Consider the following 16,008-nt stretch of genomic DNA (forward strand, 5'->3'; position numbering starts at 1 on the left):
AAGTATTCACCAGGACGGAAATCTTAGGTATGCTTCTATCGCATTTAAAGGGAATAGCCATGAAGAATTTGGAAACATCGGCGGTTTTTCGACTGTGTAAACGGAATACCGGCCTACTTCACGGAATTACAGAGGCAAGCTTACTTAAACGTGACCTTCATAGCCAATCTAAATCCTCTCCGTCTGTTGCACGAGTCCACTGCCATTTCCCTTGCATATGGCATTTACAAGATAGATTTGCTGGATACCAATCCAATTTACGCTGTATTCGTCGATGACGGCCATAGTGATACGCAAGTCTGTGTTGCTGCCTTCTTGAAAGGTCATCTTAAGATCCTCTCACATGCATTTGACAGACCTTTAAGTGGTAGAGACTTTGACAAAGTTCTGTTCAATTACTTTGTCACAAAATTTAGAGAAGACTATCGTAACTGCAAACCTCCGTGCAAGCATAAGGATGCGGGCTGCCTGCGAGAAGCTCAAAAAGGTCTTGAGCGCCAATGCTGAGGCTCCTCTTAATATTGAGTGTTTGATGGACGAGAAGGATGTTAAGGGTTTTAGGGTAAATTTTTCCTTCCTTCCACACGTTGGATCGTTAAGGGAGCCGTCTAACTCAACCATCACAAAATCGATTTTCTTGAAGGGTTTTAAGGTATAGCTGTGAGGGTTTGTATCTATCCTTAGGGTTTGGAAGTGAGAGCGTCTATTTATTCTCCAACGACAGGGTTTTCTTGATCAAATGACTTTTTGAGCTACTTTCCATTGCTGTAGCAGTCGAGCTGGTATGCTCGGTTTCATTATGAGTACATCAAGGTCGAGATATCGTTTCAGTCGCCTTAATACAGATGGGCAATTCGATTGTTGCTCGAAAACATCTAATATCAGGTTTTGCTTGCTATATTTCGTTAGAAGAAAAAGGGCTTTGTTAATCAGTTGACGGTATTCTAATTTTTGGGGGTTGAATAGTTCTCCTGTAATGCTTTGCATGGTGATTTAGCCATGATTAGAAGCGCATTTCAGTGACCTATGTGTTGTGAAGTTCGCGCTTTGTAGCACATTGATGGAAACAAGTTTGAATATTTGTCTCATTTTTTGGTATTTAAAAGTTTTGGGGTGCTTCACAGATAAATGGTAACAGTTGCATCATTTGTACTGTGCACTAGTAAGTTTTGGGCCCTGTTAGTTTCTGGGCATTTTAATTTAGCTCGGGACAGAAGAATAATAGAAAGCTTGGTATGAAGGTGCCAAATTTGGACTATTCCTCCAAGTCAGCCAAGTGTATTAAATTTTATAACAGTTACTAGATGATAACTTTGGACTTACTTGGTCGTTTGAAGGGTTTAGTGCTCCTCTTCCTTGGAATATATCAAACGTAGGAATCTGGGTATTGAAACGCTTCAGATTAGATTGTAACCCTAGTAAATGGAGGAGAATGAGAAAAGGGCAATGACGACGATGGGGGATTTTCCAGAGAGCTGCATATCGCACATGCTCTGCTTCACTACACCCAGAGATGTTTGCAGGCTCAGAGCTATCAATCGGACATTCAGGTCGGCCGGCAATTCGAACTCCTTGTGGGAAAAGATGCTCCCAATTTGGTATCCCTATCTTATTGCATGGCTCGATTCGCCCTTGGAATTCTGTTCCAAGAAAGAGTTGTATTTCGCACTCTGTCATCCCAATTGGATCGACGGTAGAACCAAGGTACCAGTGTATGTATGCATTCTATAATTCTTTGTCTGAATCTCTTTCAATTTCAATTACCAAATTTAATAGGTATATATGTGTATGTATGCATTCTATAATTCTTTGTCTGAATCTCTTTCAATTTCAATTACCAAATTTAATAGATATATATATCTATATATATATATATATGAAAATTTTCTGTAATTTTATCAAGTATAAATAAAATTACATCCATACATGCTTTTCAGCATCCCATCTTTACAAAAAAGTGCCCCAGATTGTTGTCCATACATATACCAGCGTCAGAACTATATCCATAATACTTTCTGTTGACTGTCCATTAAATACATCTTTCCAAAAAAAAAAAAAACTTAAATCGCTGATGTGTTCTCATATAGTAACTGATAAGAGTTCATAAAAAGTCCAAAAAAAAGTCTGCCATGTTTAGATCAGTTGCGTTCAACAAAATTGCCCAGAGATTTAACCACCAGATCCCTATTGACATATAATATTAATGTTATAAATTAGAACTTAATCAAATAGTATAAGTGCATTTTTAGCATTTATTTTTACTTGTAATAGTTGTCAATATATTTATTGGCTTGAACTTTGACCAAATTGGCAAGGAGTGTCCTGATGAATATAGTACTTCAGCCATCAACCTTGCAAATAAATGACCCACCTAGTACTTGATGAGTAAAATGCACGTGAAAATGAAAATTCATAAGTTACTTTAGCAGGCAATTTGCGGGTTCGGCTGGGCTGATGTGGTGTTATAACCCAGCCCCATGGGGTCAGCAATGCACAAAACATCATGGGAACAACATTGGGAGTGACGTGCTCCTTACCCAAAATGTCCAGCCAAGATCCCAAAGCTCTTGGAATGTTTCCTATAAGTTCCAAAGCCCTTAGAACTTAGGACATGATGGGATTGGGTTCTCCAACTCCCAAAGGCAGTTCTCATGTAACTAGGTTATATATATCTATATTGTCAATTAGTTCTAGCTTCACTTCTTAAAATAAGAAATTGTTATCCACCCCACCTAGTGTCAAAACCTGCCTGTGACATGTCAATGGGGCTGATTAGAATGACACGATATCCCACATTCCAGAGCTGCGCGTAATTCAATTTGTACATGTAGTGAGTGGTCTTACTCACCATGATTGCCTATCATTCAGAAATATTTGACATGATTGTTTTCTTTATTTGTTTTATTGTTTTTGTTAATACACTATTCATGGAGATACACCACAGGCCCAATGTCACAAGCCCTGTGATGTACATGAGGAATAAGGACCGAAAGGAAGATGATGAAATATAGGCAACCAAGTTTTGTTATACAATATAGATCAAATATTCCTCACGAAATTACGATTATATTTGTTCACAAAGAAATATCCTGCCATGAAAAAAAAAATTGTTAAATTTTGCTTTGAAGTTAGAATGATATTAACTACGAAAAATGGAGTATAAACGTCACTAAATTGTATAACGAAACAAATATATTTTACTTAGACAAAGCACATAACATTACATGGAAAAAACTAGATGACACCCATGCATACATCTGAAATTCTATGAATTGTTGAAAGTCCACCAAATTCGTAATATGACTAGTTACTGAAACACACCAGATTCTCTGATAAAACAGATTTATAGCCATGCATCATGAGTATAATCTGAGATAGTGCCCTCACTATTCAGAAACATACTAGATTTTGTGTTCCAACCTTGTTCCATCTTTAGAAAGTCCATCAGCAATCCTATTCCTGTCCCTGTGGATATGTGAGAAAATTGATAGAAGAGAATGAATGATATTATACAGTTATTGTAATGTGAAATTACTCATTGTTATTTTCTTCCACATTCATTGAATAACTAGTAGGGAATCTCCAAGGATTTGAATGTTTCAGGCATTAGCATCAGCCTCATGAGTCAGTCTCGGGACCAATATGAAAACCATTAATTCACAATAATTAAATGTTTCTTGGCCAATGCATATTTTAAATTAATTTTTGATGCTATGTCCAAATATTTTAAACTACCGATGATAATATATCTTGATTAATTCTTTGTGATGTTATGATTTATGACGTTATGCTTTATGACATTGGGAACAAAATTAGTTTTATATGAAATTTGAGATTTGCATGTTTAGATTTATGCAACATGAATTACAATAAACTTAAACATGGGTTTCAAAACAACTTAGAATATTAGTAGGGTGTTTTTTTTAAAGGTAAGCATTTTAATTAATACCGAGGGAAGATATAAAGGTATTTTAGAAAATAAAATCGTGGTTCATAAAAATTGCTCTTATAATGAAAATTATGAAGTTATAAAAATAGTTTTGGCATTTTTATAAAAAAATATATAGTATAGAACTGGTCCTTACAATTTGCACCTCAAACATACTCATTTTATGCTAGACATTACTATAATTTGAAAACTATTCCAAGAGTGAGAAGCTTCGTAGATAAACATTACAAATTCTATAAAAGTACTTGGTTTTTACAAAATCATTTATTAAAAGTCAATAAAAAATTTGGACCAAATCTATGAAGACACTAAATATCACTGGCAAGTACCAATGGGACCCTTTCAATGAATTTAACCAATTAAGAAAGAAGCTTTATTTATGAATTAATGGATTATGGAATTTATTTTACAATTTATAATACACATTGAACTGCTAAAATTAAAGAATCAGAAACTTTGCTTAGGGTGGTAATGAAACATACAGTTGAGAAGCACTCATCCTTAAAATGAGTTGGTCAATGCACATGTTTTATGATAGCTAAGGACGTCTTAGTGCTTAATATATTTATAACAATTTAATGATTAACAATCACCAAAAATTAATAACAATAAAATAGAACATAAAAATAAATTTGACTAATGAAACTAGTTCCATCTCATTTCAATAAGTTGTCTTTGCATTGTATAACACCAAAAAATTAATCTTGACTTCATCATTGCTAATTTTCTTGGTTTAGGCTTTATGAGTGGTTGGATGGAAGCATTTTAATGCTCTAACAATAATCAAGCCTTTCTTTTAAAAATTAATAACGAGCTAAAAGTGCCACATTATAAATTGACATATGGAAGTTATGTTTTATGTAGTAATATCTTGGTTAAATTTAATATTTACATCAATTGTATAGACTTTTATATATTGGTATGTATTAAAGAGAAGTCAATAATTAAATATTGATTGCAAAAGGATGTTTTTTACATGGGTACATGAAAAATTAGGAGCATGTTTTAAGATATTATTAAATTAATTTGTTTTGAAATTGTTAATAATAATTTGAATTAAATTATAGTTTTCATAAATATAGTTATTGATATAAATATATATTATAATTGGGATATCATATTTTCAATAAGTTGCTACGATAATTTGATAATTTATGCATAAGTGAAGTGGAGTGGTCACTAGTCACAAGTTGTGATCACTTAATAATACCCTTGGGTTTTCTTTGAAAAAGGTTGGGATATTTCTTTGGAGATAAACTTGAGTGATAGCAGGGATGTCACTATCTCTTTCTTGATAGGTGAGGTGTGGTAGGTGTTATAACCAATTTGATTCCTCTCGATATTTTTTATGTAGCTAAAACAAAATTTTCCCACATTTGCAAATAGAAGACAACTTCTTTGGATTGGGAAGTATGTTTTTGTTTGACTGGAATAACTTCCTTATTTAGAGTATTCTTCCTTATTCCCAATTCAATGCTCGATATACTATCGACTGCATGTTTAGATTCTTCCATTGTTAGGTCATGTGCCACATCATCTCTAACTAGTTGAGACACTAACATCATTACTTACTAGGATATTATCTATAATTAAGTAATGTGGTGATGTTTCAAAGAGTTTCTTGGTTGGATGAACTCCTAGGAACTATTCATTGAACACTACATCTTGATGCACAATCACTTGCTTTGTAATTTATCTAATTATTTATTTATTTACAACTGCTAATAAGAATGTTTTAATTTTTAGCACTTTTGACATCAAAGTCCTTCATCTTTTGCTAGCGTGTGAGCTTAAGTTTGCCTTTTGAATTTCTTATTCTTACTTGTCCACCTCTTTCGACATTTTTCCGCCTATGGCCTAAATGCAATGCTACAAATATCATTTTAGGGAACATACTGACAAGGGTCCAAAATGACACTTATTGAGATATTGGGGAAAATATTGCAGAATTATCAGAAGGGATAACTTAGAATTTAAGACTTTTGAAAATATCAAACGTATGGATAATTTATACGATCTTTTCTTCTACGACAATATTATTGCAACATCTATGACAGTGAACTCTACCATATGCAATGATGATCATACAAATCACTTTGTGTACCCGACATTGTCACTTATAGGGTCATGTAGACGTAGTTTGAAATGAACGACTATAATTGGAAGCTACAGGAGTACAGTGTGTGGACGACTTTACTTGGTTGAAAGCATCATATATTAATTGTACCATGAGATGAATTTTGATTTTGATTATCATGCCCTTGTCTTGTTGTTGCTTAGTCCAAAAAATAAAATAAAATTGGGCTACAATGTTCCACAGATATATTCATTTATCATCTATTAATTGTACCATGAGATGAATTTTGATTTTGATTATCATGCCCTTGTCTTGTTGTTGCTTAGTCCAAAAAATAAAATAAAATTGGGCTACAATGTTCCACAGATATATTCATTTAGTTTATAACGAAATTCGTGGTATAGATACCTTGGGAAAATTATAACCTGCCCACCAGAAGGTTAGCAAGAGTTTTAGGAAGGGTTCCTAGGATTATATGTCGTCGTTTTTCCTTTATGTTCTAGGGACTTTGGGACGAAGTCCATTGTTAAGAGGGGGTGTATGTAGTGCCCACTCTAGTTTCCTGACCCTAATATGACATTATCTTAGATACTTTAGTCTATGAGGAACTCAGGTTGAGGATCTAGAAACGTGAATCTATTTTTAGTGAATGTGATGGTTATGTATGTTCTCTATTAATATTATGATCACGATATAATTAATGGTTATGTGTACTCTCTATTGATATTATGTTGGTGATAGTAGTAAAGGATAGACATGTTTTCTATCGATGTTATAATGATGATAGCTTTTATCTATATGTATGGTTCCATTAAGGTTATGATGATGCTAGCCATGATGGAGGTATCCACTATGTTAGCTACTTACATTAGTTTTGGTTCACAATGAACAATGATGTGAATGACTAGGTGATGGTAATAATGTTATTATGGTAATGACTAACACTGAGAAACCTGGTTACTGATTATTGAGTATGGCAGGAAACCATCAGAGGCACTCGCATATGACGAGTTGAGGACACCTGGTTTGATGAAAATTCATATTATTTTATCTTTGAAATTTTAAGTCGATTTTGAAACTTGCCATATATGTTTATCTATATTCTAATGATATGTTAATGGTTGCAGGCACAGATTAGTTGCTTGACCGAATGACTCACATATGGGTGATGGGGTTGTACAGGTGGATGGAACTGCATCGGAGGGGTGGGACAATGTCCCTGATCTCACCCACTAGCATTCCCGCCGTGACTTGGGCTAGAAGGGGTGAAACACCTTCGCCTTGAAGATCACGATGCCATGAGGGTAGGTCCCAAAGTTGGGTCGCTCATGAGGATTTTACCGGGGGGGCGCGCATCAAGGCGGATTCCTTGATCCCCAACACCATCAGTCTCACTATAGCAGGCAATATAAGAGATGATAGTGGTCTATGACGTTGCACCTATACTTTCCCCTCGTATTCACCGAATGCTTGAAGGGCAAGTGGTCTAGCACCCTTGGAACTTCAAGGGAATTTCTTGAAGGGCACGACCAGCTTGGCACCCTTGGGATCAAAAATAAACTATTAGGCGTGGCACCCTTGGAACTTCAAGGGAAGTTCTTGAACGACATGACCAAACTTGGCACCCTTGGAACCATTAAAAATAAATTAAATAATAAATATAATCAAGGAATGAAAACTAGGTAAATTTACATCAAGGGTAAATGATGTCAGAAACCGAGGTAATTAAATCAAAAATAAAACCTGGGTTAAGAGGATCATAGGAAGAAATAAAATAGATTACCTTAAAAACTCTACCCTTCCCATGTTGGAAAATACTAGGTAGATTATGTGGTTTAATTAGGTAAAAAGGGAAAGAGGGACATAATTGTAAGGATAAAGATTAATCCTAAACTAATTAAACCTAATTAAGAAAAGAGGAAGATGAATTAAAATAAGAATAATAAATTAAATTTAGAGAAACATAGAGAACCTCCATGTGGCAACAACCAACATAAGAATATCCATCTAAGAGATAACCTGAGTTAAATTAGTGAGTAGATATGGGATCAAATCTTGACTCATTAATTTTCTTTAAGTAATGAACACAAATTAAGGAATAAAAAAAGGGGATAAAGAGGCAACTAGGAGAAGAAATAGGAATCTTGTTGAGGTGAGGAAAATATTAGTTTTAAATTAGAAATTAAGTAAATAATTTTGGGAGACCCTTGATGAGAGAGTGACACATGGGTGGGTGAATAATCAAGCTATTGAATTATAAAAAAATAATTAATTATGCATGACATGCCAAATGTCACCTATGAGGACTCTTATAAAAGAAGGGGTAAGCCATGGAGAAGGGACTTTTGGGAAACCTATTGTTGGATGGCTGAGACTATGTCAGAGCAGTGATTACGATCCTATAGTGAGTTTGGTGAGGTAGAGGATTTTAGAGGGGGGACTCTTGAGCCGATGAGTGCTCTCATCTACCAGCTATTGCATTCCTCCATTGTACAGCCCCATTGTAGCTTGGGGGTCCACGGGGAAGAAAAGTACCCAAGGAGTAGACTGGGAGGTTAACTGGTGGGTCATCGCATTCGGTTCAAGTACGTTGTCATTCACTCTCAGAGGGACCGACAATAAGGGAATACAAGTAACAGCAAAGAAAGTGGAATCTCGTCTTCTGGTGAATGGTACATATGTGTTGCAATATTATTTTGTATGATTGCTTTATGGTCTTAGTTAAATGTATGTAAATTTTATGATATGTTTCTTGAAATGAATCTCAGAAATGTGTTAGATCGTGTTGATTTAATTTGAATTCCCAATGTGTTTCTCTTCTGGTTGTATTTGTTGTGATTTATCTTAAATAAGAAAAGTAAAACTAATTAAGAAAAAAGAAAATATATAGTATGGATGCGTTCCTTACACTTGGTATTAGAAGAATAGTATAGCTCTGGTCCTTACATCTGTGAGGAACACTTTAGACTTAGAAGTCTATCCAGGATCCATTTTGATCACACCTTCCCACTAAAAGAACTTTTGGTCTCCAAAACACTGACATACTAATCTGAACAGTAAATGAGAGTAACAACACCCTCTTATTTCAACCTCCATACACTTGCCTTGCATAGTGCCTCTGAACCAAAGCCTTTGACCACTCTCCTTCTTGGATGTGCTGGTCCTCCTGGGAAGAACTAGTTTCCTCTTTGACTTCATGCAGAACTCCTACTGAGATGGTCACAGAAGGTAGTTTGAACTTTTCTGCTTTGATCATTGATCCAAGGTGGCTCAAACAAATGTGAAGTTCATCTGCTTCACAAAATTCTCATTTTCACATGTTTGACAAGCTGTCAACAACAACAAAAATACAAACAACAATTGGATGGCCTAAACTCCTACTTCAACAAAAGAAACAGATTTTCACATCTTGTGAACACCTCCATGTCTTACATCTGCATACAAATGATGGACTAGATAACAAGCCCAAAAAAATGTCTTTAAAACAAATGACCCTTCAAGTCAAGCATGTAGAAAAAGACCATCAAAAGATGAAACACTTCATCATTATCTCCATCTTGGAGACCAAGTTAACTTCTCCCAAGTCAACATTACATGCATGTTTACAACAAAGCAATCAACCCTTCAAGTTAATTACACATACATGTTCAAATACAAGGAAATCATCAGCATCCCTGTGTTCATGTACATCAAGCTTATGCATGCATTTCATCCTTCAACTTTCGCTTAAGCACGCTGTACTTTCAAAGCTGAAATGAAATATAATGTTGCAGCAATAAAGTGAGCCTCCTACTCAACTTTTCCATTCACCTTCTTGGTAGAAACCTGCAACTTGCATCTCATTAACAAAGAAATGCAAATAGATGCATCAATAGACATGCAATCTTAATTGGATAAGAACTCTAACCATTTCTCACCAATCCCTTTCAAAGGTGTTACCTTTGTCTGCACAACAACATTAATATGTGAATCATCCTGAAACACATCATCCATGGAAACTTCCTTTCCATATCTGCCATCTTCTCTTTCCACCTTCTTCAGATTTTGTGGAAGCATTGCTGGATTCAGAGTCCAACACCTTTCAGCAAGATGCCCTTGCTTATGGCAGTAAGTGCAACACATATGCATCCTCTTGACAGCGTGACTTGCCTTGTCCAATGGACCTTTGGCTTCTTGCTTCCTTTCCTTCAAAAGTTTCCTGCATGCGGCTATCCTCTTCCAACATCTAGAAACATTATGGTTATCCAAACCACAAAAGGAACAAGCAATTCTTTTCCCATATCTATGTGGAAATTTATCATGATTTTCAAAATCAAAAGGAAGATTATTAGAACTAGATTTATACCTCTCTTTCACCTTTGTTGCCTTCATGAGGAGGTGAATCAAATGAAGAAGTGGCTCCCTTTGGAACACCATCAATCTCTTCAAGGCTGTTAGAGTTTCCACAACTCTCTGGTTCAAGTGTGTGCTTCTGAACACCTGCATCTTGCAAATGATGTTTCAAGCTATTGCATTCCTACTAAATACAATCTTCATACTCTTGAGGTAGAATACTTGCACTGCAACTCCTTGTTGGAGCTGTTCCAATGGCCTTCATGACAGCTTTGGAACTTTCTCAATAAGACTGTCCATAGCCAAGACCCAAATACTTAGGCCTTTCCTCAACTATTATTGGCTCAACAATACCTTGTGCATGTCTACCCAAGACTTTTCCTTCATAGCCCATCTTGGACATTAGCTTGGAACCTATGCCTCTGGTATGTTTTTCAAAAGAACCAATATAAGCATTCATAGAAGAATTTGAAGACGAACAGGAACTATTTGCCTCTTCTTCAGGCTGATACTTGACTAAGGCTTCTTTGGCAACAAAGAGTTGTGACTCCAACTCATGCATCCTTTTCAGGTTCATATTTGCAATATGAAGTTGCCTCTCCATTTCCTGCAATTTTTCAGAAAGCATCTGCTTCTCTTCCTCCACGGAATTCAACTGCTCTCTAAGTATGCTACTCTTCCTTCCATCCTCATACATTTCTCTCACCATATCCATCATGGTGGCCAAATATTCCTTCATGTCTTCATCAAAGACTCTTGTGAAGAAAGAATAATTTGAGGATTCACTTGTAGAAGTAGTCATTATGCCAATGAAAAAAAGAACTTCAAACAAGATTAACAAAGAGTTTATCTAAGCAACCTTTTGCAACAAACCTCTTGTGCTTTAAGGATTGCCTTGAGGTCCTTTGGGATAGAAAAATGGCTTCAGCCCTTCTTCCTTCTTGTCCTTCCTGGACTGAGCTATCAATAGCTTTCCCTTCACCTCTGCAAACTCAAACAATAGTCAATCTACACACAAGCATACAATCAACCTCTAACTGTTTAACACCTTTCAAACAAGCAATCTTTGATCTGTAAATCAAGCATTCTGATATAACCTTATTTAAAGGTGGGGTTAATCAAACTTAGGCTTCGATACCACCTGATCTGAAAATAGGACCTAAAGACTTCTTGTCAAGCTTACAAGAACCTCTCCCACTTCCAAATCTTAATTATTCCCAAGATATTATGATTAACCAATTGCAGAATTAAATATGTGCTTGAAATAGGTGTATGCTTGTGTTTATTTTTAACTGTTAATGTGCTTTGAGCTTATTTTATTGAACTAATATAAAAACATATAACAACAAAGAAAACACACAAAACAACAATGTAATATGGAGTTCACACAAAACTCTTGGGCTACGTCTCCTTGAGCTCTAGTCAACTCAACTAGACTCTCTGGGATTATGGAAGCAGTTCTTTTATAAGCTCCACGCTCAACTCCATTGTATTACACAGAAACAATGGGCTTAGAACACCATATCATCCCTGGCTCTGAAGCTCTCAGGCTTTCTGGCTCTAGCTCTTGCTTTGGCTCTTGGCTTTGGCTCTGGCTTTGGCTCTGGCTCTGGCTCTTAGCTCTGGCTCTTAGCTCTGGCTCTGGATTTGGCTCTGGCTCTGGCTCTTGGCTCTAGCTCATGGCTCTGGCTCATGGCTCTGGCTCATGGCTCTGGCCCTTGGCTCTAGCTCTAGCTCTCACTCTGGCTCTGGCTCTTCGGCTCTGTCTTCTTTGAGCTCTCTCTCAGCCTCTGCGTGCATCAGTGGATCACTTGACCTCCAAGCGCCTCTTAGCAACCTTCCAACGGCCCTCAGCAATCTCTGTTGCTGTCAATTGAGCTTTCTGGTTCACTCGACCTCCAAGTGACTCTCGAAACTCTGTGGGCTACCTCAGCAATCGTGATCTTTGGCTTTTGTGAGGCCTCTTCCAACTCTGCGCCTTCCCCAGCCGTTTCTCTGTGTGTAATCACTCCTTTGCGGCTTTGCGACTTCTTCTGCTCACTATCTCTTCGATTGGCCATCTGGCTCTGTGGCTTTCTCGGCGTTACAAACACATCATTTCCTATAAAACGCCCGCTTGTAGCGTGGCACAATGATCAGGGGTAGTTACAAAGGAATCGAGCCTTTCTTCAGGTGAAAACATGAAAAAACCCATATTTCCCAATACACAGAGATATACTAGAATTACACAAGAAAACGCCTCATGGCGCATTTAATCAGACTTCAAATATTATTGAATCGCCCCTAAAGCCCATTTCAGGTCCGCCTTTTATGGCTATCACAAGCCCACCATTGATCTACGCGATTGCCGATCCAACGGTTGATAGTCCATTTCAGGTGGCTTATGTGCATGGAGGTTACCCGCCTGAAAAGGAAATTTTCTCTCTCCTCAGCCATGCCACGTGTCAGCCAATGTATGGGTTTGGGCCGCGCCCGTTCAAAACCACTTGCCACCCACCCGAAATCCCGCTTACCACGTATTTCAAAATTTATAGTGATGTGTTTATAAACCTTTCAGGTCCTCCATTTTATCGCAAATCGCTATCGCGTGGCGTAATGGCCAAAACCCAAATACATGGGAAATACATTGAAATTCCGGAGTTCCCGGACTCCAAATTTTATGCAATCGGGTCCATAATCCCTATCGAGTCTAGGTCTTGATCGCTAATCGCAATCGCAACGGCCCGGGGGTCTGCCCTTTGGGTATGCCGACCGCCGATTCGCTAATCACCCCAATCGCCGATCGTTGATATCGCACCTCGCGTATCGCATCGATGGGGGTCTATGCCTTCTGCCCCTCCAATCGTTGATCAGCCGATCACTCCGATCGCCGATATCGCAATCACATTATCGCATGTCGCCTTGTCTGGGGTCTTGATATCAGGCGAAGGCCTACCTTCGATACGATATATCAGAGATCGCTGATCGGGGGTCCTTCCCTTTGGCCTTTTGTGATGCGATTTCCTTAAGGAGCCTTTTAGGCCATGTTTAGAAGAAATGCCTCATTTTCCAAAGGACAAAGGCAATCTTCTTCCTGCGATAACTTCTTCATCCAAAGTCCATTTTAACCCATTCAAGTTGCAATAGATTCAGAATGAGAAGATCTATGCAATGGGACTATTTCCAAGAGCATCCTTGGACTTTCAGTTTCCTCTGTGAGGAACACTTTAGACTTAGAAGTTTATCCAAGATCCATTTTGGATCACATCTGCTTTCATGGATACACAAGCATTTTTCTATTACCTGATCTAGTAGATGTTTCTAGTAAATTTGAGTAGGTAGGTGTGAGGATTAAGCTCAACACCTTGAGCATTCTTTTAAGTTCTAGTTTGCAACAAAGTTTTCATCTCTCAGTGTGCAATTTAGTTTTTAGTTTGAAGAATGGATTTGGTTCAGTTTGAAGATTAAAACAGGTTGTCAGTTTGGTTATAGTTTGTTTTCATTCCCAGCTTCAGCCGAGGGAAGTAATTTCAATTTGATTTTCAGTTTTCATTTGGCTTCAGTTGGAGAAGGTCGTAGGTCAAAGAAGATTGCAGTTGGACTTCATTGCCCAATGGTTTAGGCTACTAGTCTACAATGTTCTTGGCACCTCACAGGGAGGATGCCATCCCCATTAGAGCCAATGTTAGGGTCCTATAATATATGGATCATAGTGTTTCTATCTTACTATTCATTTGGGGGTATTTTTGTAAAATTTAACTTATGGTTTCATGAGTCTCATAGTCTAAGGGGTCTTTGTACAAAAGAGGTCAAATTTGTCAAAGCGACATTGTAAATATTTTGAGCTTAAAAACGAGACTTTGTGCCATAATTTGAATTGTAAGGTCACAAGGAATCATGATTTGAATTGGAAATCATGAGGGGTATTTTTTCATTCTAAAAGAGTGTAGGGGTAATATCATCAAACCTTGGGCATCATAAGTCAGTGATCTAAATATGGAGATCGGGTCTACTTAAAAGAAATCATGAGATGGATTAGGCACATATTTGGAGGCTGTGGTGAGTCAGTTTGAATGTCATTTCAATGACAGGTTATGATCTCAGTGGGAAGATAACGGTCAGAAGGACAAACCTTTCATTTTCCCAAGCATTGTGTTTTCAAGAGGAGCTATGTTTTTATCCTAGTCGTTTCAATTCCACACAATGATTTATATATCACATTTCTTGTTGGAAATACTGAGAGGGGGGGTGAATCAATATTTCTTTTTCCAACTGTTATTTTACCAGTTAAAACATATATATTCAGAATACAAGATGAACAAAAAGTATCAATGCTTTTATTAATATAATCTTTGCAATGAAATAGATACAAAATATAAATGGTTGCAATCAGTTGCCAAGCACCAACTTGGACTTTTGTGAGGCTCCAACCTCCAGAGCTCCAACTCTATTTCGCCAAGGCAACAATCTTGGACTTAGGAGCACCAACTCCAAAAGACACCTATCATTCTTACTACTGAGACACCAATCCTAAGGACTCTTATCATTCTTACTTTTGAGGCACCAACCCCAAGGGTTCCAACCCACTCTTGTCAAGGCATGTTTGATAGTAATGTTCTGCTCTCAGAACTCTTCTTTACTGAGTTCTATCTGTTTACAACTTCACTGTAGTCTCCATGCTACAAAATCAATGACAACCAGTCTTCTTATGAAAGAGTCTTTGCAACTCTTCATAATGTCCACACGGAGTCTCCAATAGATGACCTCTGATAATGTCTCCACACAACTTTAGTGAGTCTACTATTAGCTGCACTAAGCTTTGTATAAGAACCACCTTTTTTTTCAAGCATATGTTCTTACTGCCATATTGAATACTTCAGCATGACTACTTCCCTACTGACTACTTCTGCCCTTCAACTGCCTCCTGTCCTATTGGTCCTTCGACCCTTTTTCTGTTCTGCTGAACCCTACTGCTGCCTCTATTTCCTCCAACCTTTTCAACAACGTTCGACACCCTTGTTCTCTGTTTTTCCTGTTTTATACATTCTTGATGCCTCTGACTGTCGGTTTCCTCTTTCCACTGGCTCTTTGGCTTCCTCCTCGGTCTCTGTAGTTTCCTCCACCTCACTTGATCCTTCGGCTTCCCTCCCTGGTCCCTATGGCTTCCTCAGTCTCTTCGTGCTCACCAACACTCTTGGGACATGTTGATTCAATGGTGAGGACCAGATACACAAAGAAAAACTGCTACATATTAAAATTGTAACAAAGCCCCCTTTTTTTCAATGATAATAGGCATACACAGGACTTTATTGTTTAACAGACATGCCACGTCCCAATCGCAATCGAAATCGTCTTTCGTTCAGGCCTCCTGAACTATCGGGAGCATTTCTTATGCATTTTGGCCTTCAAACCCCGCGCAATACAAATATTCAAATACACAGGAATATATGAAAACAACCGGCCGAAACGTTAAAGGGCGGACTTCAAATTTATTACACCTGCATCTATACCTGCATCGGGTCCGTAGTGTATATCGCAATCGGCACTTTCAGGGCAGCAAGGCCTTAAGCACTTGTGATATGTCGGATGTGACATAACAATAGACCAAACTGCAATGTTGCATCAGGTCCACAACATTCATCGAAATCGACGCTTACAGGAGGACAACCCT

At 37.6% G+C, this 16,008-nt stretch overlaps 1 non-coding gene across 1 annotated transcript; it reads left to right on the forward strand.

The window, feature by feature from the left end:
- Positions 1 to 770: 770 nt before the first annotated feature.
- LOC149257023 (small nucleolar RNA snoR111) lies at positions 771 to 875 on the forward strand. Its single transcript, XR_016261304.1, has one exon. It is a non-coding gene; the product is annotated as a small nucleolar RNA snoR111 (small nucleolar RNA).
- Positions 876 to 16,008: the final 15,133 nt, after the last annotated feature.

Source organism: Pinus tabuliformis, chromosome 6 (assembly GCF_031772625.1).
Source record: "Pinus tabuliformis cultivar Carrire ecotype Pingquan chromosome 6, CPIR1, whole genome shotgun sequence".
Taxonomy (NCBI): Eukaryota; Viridiplantae; Streptophyta; class Pinopsida; order Pinales; family Pinaceae; genus Pinus; species Pinus tabuliformis.